This window comes from Lactuca saligna, chromosome 9, assembly GCF_052625555.1.
Source record: "Lactuca saligna cultivar CGN05327 chromosome 9, ASM5262555v1, whole genome shotgun sequence".
Lineage (NCBI taxonomy): Eukaryota > Viridiplantae > Streptophyta > Magnoliopsida > Asterales > Asteraceae > Lactuca > Lactuca saligna.
Window position 1 is genome coordinate 184678077 of NC_136425.1, and position 7259 is coordinate 184685335.

Sequence of the window (7259 nt, forward strand, 5' to 3'; positions counted from 1 at the left end):
GGACAAGGGCGAGGCCCAAGATAGGCGAGGCCTTAGGACAGGATCCATTAGTATATGTTTAGCTTATGTGTTGTGATATGCTTATGTATTAGTATATGTTAGCATGCGAGGCCAAGTGACATGCGAGGCCTAAGTGAAACAGATCTGTATCCGAGTGGGGCTCGAAGCCAGGCGGGGCCCCGTTGTAGCAGGCGACGCCCAAGGTAGTGGGCGAGGCCCATCATAGCGGGCGTGGCCCAGTATATGTTGTATGTGTTTGTGATGGGTATGTGGTAGGTTGGGGAACTCACTGAGCTTCGTGCTTACGGTTTTCAATTTTGGTTTCAGGTACTTCGGGTAGCGGAGGGAAGAGCTCAGGGTGATCGCATGGCACACGCCATTGATTAGTCAAGTCTAGGATGTTTTACTCTGATAGTGAAAATATGTTTTGGAAATGATACTCTGAATTCATGTTATGACTTATGATATGTTAATATGAATATGGTTTTGGTAATGATTTAAAGAAAATTTTTGGTACGAATTTTCGGACGTTACAAGTTGGTATCAGAGCCTTGGTTTGAGGGATTTGCACATACTCTCGGGTGTGTATGAACTCAAACTAAGGGATTGGTCTAAAAGTTTTCAAAATGCGAACACAGTTTTGTAAAAAGAGTTTTTAGAAATGAAACAGTTTTTGAAAAGCGAAAAGAATTCATAAAGAAAAGAATTTTGATAAGAGAAAAGGGTGTGGTGCATGCAATCAGCCGAGCTCAAGTAAGTACCCCAAAATACACATACAAGATTATGTTATGATTATCAGTTAGTAGGATAGCACACTAGATTAGGACTAAGGATCTAGGGAGGAGGCCTTATGTGCCTATTATATGTGTTTTTAGCTGCATGATAGTGCTGATTAGACAGTAGTAGGATAGCCTGTTTAGGTTATGCCTGAGTTTATGAGCTTATGTCGCATGCTAGTGCAGATTCTTGATATGAGGTTGTAATTGCTTGAGTATGTCATGGTTAGATTGTACCTTGTCTGAATGGTGCTTGCTTTGTGCATCATGGGATTTTGACTGATGGGAGTTATCCGTTAGGTGAATACGTCACGTCACATGTGAGTAGGGTTGAATAATCTCAGAATGCTGGATTTGGCCCTATTGCACTGCTCTTGTCTGAGTCCAACCGATGTAGGGATGAGTCTTTTACTCGATGTATTAGCTGAGCCTCGTCACATGTGATGGTACTCAGGTGATGGCTAATTGGCATCACAAAGAGGCCTTCAGCGACTGAGGACTGGTTGGGTTGAAGTCAGAAGTTTCTGTAAACCCCTGTTTATTTATTAAATAAATAAATAAATTAATGAATGACTCGTAGACCTAACCCAAATAATCATATATGCAGGGTGTTGGTTCCAAGGAGTTAATTGGCACAGTTTTAGAAGTCAGGGGTGAAAAGTGTGAGTTCTGGACTCAGTTTGTAAATATTTATGAAGACAAGGGTTCCGTGGTAATTGTTTGGATTTAATTTAAAAGGAAATGAGGTGGAAGGGTTGATTATTTCATAATTATGATATTGGGGGTTGTTTGGTAAATTTTGTACCTAAGGTGTAAAGGATTTTAATGTCGAGGGTCTAGATGGTAATTATCGAATTTAATTTGAAGAAGCATTCCAAATCCAAGGTAGAAAGGGTAAATATTAGACTCAAGTTAGAAAGGCTATGTAGGGAGGGACTAAACTCGTTAAAAGGATGAAAGTTTGAAAGGAACACGGGACTTAAACCCATCATTCCCTTCCTTCCCGTTTTTCTCTAAACACGCCTAACCCTAATGCTTCACTAGCCGCCACTAGTGATGAAGACAAGCTCGGCCGCCACCTGCCCTGTTGAGTCCGACTGCCGCCTCCTTGATGTTGAAGTTGGAGTCCACCACACCCAAGATTGACGGCGAAGCTACTGCCAATGACGAAGAGCAACACGAGCATTCTAGCAGCGGGTTGTCGCCACTGTGCAAGGCGTGGGTGTGGATACGAAGTTCTTGGTAATGATTGTACCCACTCATCTACTCCATTCTCTTCGTTCTCTCTGTGATTTGGAATAGTTATTATCGGCAGGGGCTGCTGGTGGTTTTACACCACCGTTGTTGGTGTTTCCGATCGGTACATGCCACCGTAGTGGCTGGGTTGGGAGTGATTTGGTGTCCAGTTCTTGATTATGAGTGCGTGTGTATGATTGCTTGGCCGGGGACAAAGAAGAAACCACCGCCACCACCGTGAGGTGGTGACTACCGTCATAACCGCTGTTGTTACTGCCGTTTTGGTGTTGTTGCCACCGCCTTGAGCCACCAGGTGGGTGGTTGGAGTGTTGGATGCAATCTGAAGTTTATGTGCGTGTGCTTTGTCTAGTTGGAATACCAAGAACAACCACCGCGGTGGTGGCTGCCACCATGAACCACCGTGTTTTTGGGTGTGTGTTAGCATTAGTGTGAGTATGTGGCATTGGATATTTTACTTTGTAACTATAATAGTGTCGAAATAATGAAAAGGAAAAATCAAACCACCACCGTATGGTGGTGGCTGCCGCCTCCTGCCGCCACCGACTGCCGTGTCGGGTGGCAGTTTGCTTACTTTGTGAGTTTGATTCGTTTAGGGTGCTTGAAAGCCTAATGGGCCAAAGTAGCTCAAATGGGCCCAATAAAGCTTAATGGACCCTAATAAAACCCTAATGGGCTCAATGATATTCTAGTGGGCTTAATAGGCCCAATAAAGCCCTAAATAACCTAAAAGTCCAACAAATTAATAATGGGCTAGTATTTGTGTTGGAAAACCCTAATGCCAATAAATCTTTAATTCGGGGAATTAATCGGGACACACGGGAATTATTTAATAACATGGAATATTAAATAAGGATCATTGGCAAACTAGCGTAAGGCATAATCGACTTAACGAATTAAGTCCTTAATGGGTTAAGAAAGAAACACTGAACTTTAATCATCATTTCATGTGAAAACTCTAATTTGGGATTATGGGATTGGACCTATCGAGACCCACATTTGGGTCATTGGAATGGAATTATGTGATTAAGCCCAATGACACCATATGACTTATTTTGAAGAATGATGGACTTAATGGATTAAGTCCTTAGAGGAATAATTCCTTAATGGGTTAAGTAGGAAACTTAACCCTAATCGGCATTTTATATGAAACCCTAACTTCACTTGGGTTTATTGTTGGGCCTTTCTACTGGGCCTTGATGATTGGATTATTAATGGGCCATCCAAGAATAATTATATGGACTAAAATAATTAAATGGGCCTAGGGAAAGTCCCATGTAAGGGGTTGGTTGGAAAATTGGGCCATTGTTGGACCATAGTTGGACCTTAATGATTATATGATGTTGGGCCTTAAAATAAGATCATGTATATGCTTGGGCCCAATTTGGAAAATTGGGCCATATGATGGGCTTTGACTTACAGTTGACTTTGGGCCTACGGATTGGGCCTTGGGATTGAATAAGCCAAGCTTGGGGTAATGTAATTATCCAAAGTAAGTGTTATGGTTATGCATTGGGACCCAATTATTAATTGGGTGTTATTTTGGTGTTGACAGTTCGGGAATCTGTCATCCAGCAGATGGGGTTGAGTCTGCGAGGCTTCAGCAAGTGTGGGATTTTGTCTTCAGAACTTCAGCAGTGTGAGGTGAGTTACCTTCTAGTAGTAGTGGGTCTAAGGCCACAATGCCGACCCACTAGTAGGAAGTATATGATTAGATGATTGTCTTTGTGATATTCATCTAGGGTTGCTACTACCTGTGTTATATTTATGTGTTTGTATGATATGATGTTATCTGCTAGTAATAGTATGGGAGATAGTCCCCAGGTTACCGGTCGATAGGGCCGAAGGGGCAGTCAAGCCCAGCCATGTTAAATATATTATGTGATACGTGTTGTGTGGTAGTGGTAGGGGTGAAATATTCCCCAGTATCCGGTCGAGAGGACCGAAGGGGAGACCAGCACCCAGATATGCTAGTCAGTATCCGGTCGAGAGGACCGAAGGGGAGACCAGCACCCAGATATGCTAGTCAGTATCTGGTCGAGAGGACCGAAGGGGAGAGCAGCACCCAGATATGCTAGTCAGTATCCGGTCGAGAGGACCGAAGGGGAGACCAGCACCCAGATATGCTAGTTAGTATCCGGTCGAGAGGACCGAAGGGGAGACCAGCACCCAGATATGCTAGTCAGTATCCGGTCGAGAGGTCCGAAGGGGTAGGTTGGGCACCCAGATATGCCTGACAATATATGTATGTTATGTGATTATATGGTATGTGGTATGATGGGGGAACTCACTAAGCTTCGTGCTTACGGTTTTCAGTTTTGGTTTCAGGTACTTCGTGTCTAAAGGAAAGGAGTCGGCTTGATCGCAGCGCATAACACTATGGTTTTCCGCACATGGGATCTTTGGGATTACAATCTGATATTGTTTTTGTTGGGTTATGAGCATTCTAACACTCCTAAGTGTACATGCAACCCTAAATACCTTGGATCTATGTTTTCTCTATTATACATGCAAATATGAATATCCAAGGTATTATCCTAATCTAGCATACAAAATAATGGATATAACAAGATAGAATACATACCTCTTTGATAGTGCTTGTCTTCATGAAGCTTGAGTGCTTAGTGCCCCAAGTGTGACACCTCAAATGGTTCACACAACACCATAAGCACTTGGAATAACTTAGAGAGAAATTAGAACACTTCATGAAATCGTGTAGCCCTCATACATACACATAGTGTTAGTAACGATTTCTTGAGCCATGGGTTTCTTTTATATGGTGGCTATTAGGGTTACACCATGTAACTCATGACTTTACCCATTCCTTATGCTCCATGGATTTTAACCTCCATGGAGTATCCATGGGTCACCCCATGGACTTAGTCCAACATAAGGAATCTTGGATCACAAGCCCACATATATAAGAATGAATGATTTACACAATCAACCCATATATTTAATTAGTCTTCTTTTGATCACTTAATTAATTCTAGATTAATTCTTGATCAATACTAATTAAATAATCTCATTATTCTTATTATTAATATACTAGAACTTATAATATATTAATAACCGTAAGTGTCTTATTTCTCTCATTATAGTCTATCCAAGTGCATGATGCCATGCAACCCAAATGGACCATGCCGGGTCGGGTCAAGTCTTACCAATTATAGTTATGGACTTAGACATTAATCCAACAGTCTCCCACTTGGATAAGTCTAAAACTATTATTGCGTATGACCTTAGGAACCAACTGGCAATCGTAGCTCTCAAAAGCTTCTGTCGAACTCTGACCTTGTAGATGAACTCTGATCTTGTCAATGACTTGTCCATTAGATAAGGGATCATATATTCCTCCATTCTAGATATCATATGGACTGAGACATGGATTATAATCATTCTCTCTGTCCATTAGTTGTTTCCCGATTTCCGATTTATGACGACTGACTAATTGAACAAATCAAATCAGTCCTGGCCCGGCCGAGCACTTCCATTTGTCATCATCAAATCATCGAGGGGCCCACAGATATCGCTTTCATCCCGAAGGTAAAAGGAATGGATAAACTTCGACTCATATGGCTTGTTCTACTACTTGTTGAATTATACACAAAGACACGTTTTATAACATCGAGTTACCAATGCGTTTCGTGTAATCAATGTACTATCAACTCATAGTAACAACTCATATCTCTAGGTTTGAAGAATATAAGATATTATCGTCTCATGATCACTCGTGATAAAATCCATGAAGTGATTCCAATGAGCGCGGGTTGAATCCAATACTCAGAACTTATGAGCACTCATGAGTGTTGTAGCCCTTTGTCCAACATCTTAGACCTCTACAAGCCAACCCATGACAGTCTTAATTCATATCTACTTCCAACATATGACCGACTGTGGATGGTTTGAATAACTTAGTCATTTCGGAAGAATAACCTAGTTTATTCGGGAAGTCAAAACATGCAAAGTGAAACACAATAATAATTGAATCCAATATGGTCTCAGAACTTATGAATATAAATAAAACACCTTTTATTTATCACCATATGATTACACATTATTCATTGTATGCTGTTTCAGCTATCAACTTTATTCTTGAATTTAAAACAATAGTTGTCCCATGCTCCAAGCATGTACACTATATTTTCTAAACAATAGTCATGCCATACACCAAGTATGCATAATATGTTTGTCTATGATCTTTATTTTGTGAACTAGATCAAATGAACATAACTTCAATGATTCTCTTTTCACACTCCCAAATCCTTACTGCAAATGCAAGAATTCCAAATTCATGTCATTTACTGAAATCTGTTAGATTCTAAACTTATATGCATCGATCCTCTTGTAATGATTATGCACAAAGTCAGAAAGACTTAACAACAATCATTACAGAGCATTCCAAAGGAGATCAAGTCCTTGGAACCATCCTTCTTGCATTAAGTTTCCTTAATCTTACACAGATTGAAAAATTCTAACTTTGAAACATTTCCGAATTCATTTTGACTATCACTTCTGAACAAGAGTTGCCTCCTTACAGATTATGTCAATATGGTCCTTCCAGAATTATCACTATACTTCCAATTGTCCTTGAGAAACCAGTCTTTGGTAAACCTTAGATTGTCCTCGACAATTGTTTAATCCTTTTTAGTCATATCCAGTTCTAAACCTTTTCCATTCTTAACGCCCCAGGCATTCGGAAAATTTTAGAAAGGATGAATATAGCACATGTAATCGATCCTATATCCGAAGCATATGGGACACGATTCATGATGTCTCACATAAAGACTAAACCAGTCTTTTGCTATAACATTTCCATTTCAATTTGCCAAGTTCTCATAATTCAGATTATGAAAAGGGATGCCGTAATCATAATCGAATTTAAGAACGCAAATAATGGACCCATATACAGAATTTCCTTATGTTGAGCCATTCCAACATGAAATTCATATATATCCTTGACTAAATGATTAAAACCTCACGATCTAAGCTTATAGATTTGAGATGAAGTATAATTTCCTCTCCCTTAATTATAGCAAAACAACTTTTCCCAATTGTTAGCTTGCAATACTTATCGTAATTATCATGCTCCCACTAACATGATGATTATTAGCATAACACTTATGCTCCCACTAGCTTTGACATATACTCAGAAAGCTCGACTTCTAGAAATCAATACTTTATTGACTTTCTTACCAAAGTTCAGATTTCTGATACTAGATTGTTTTG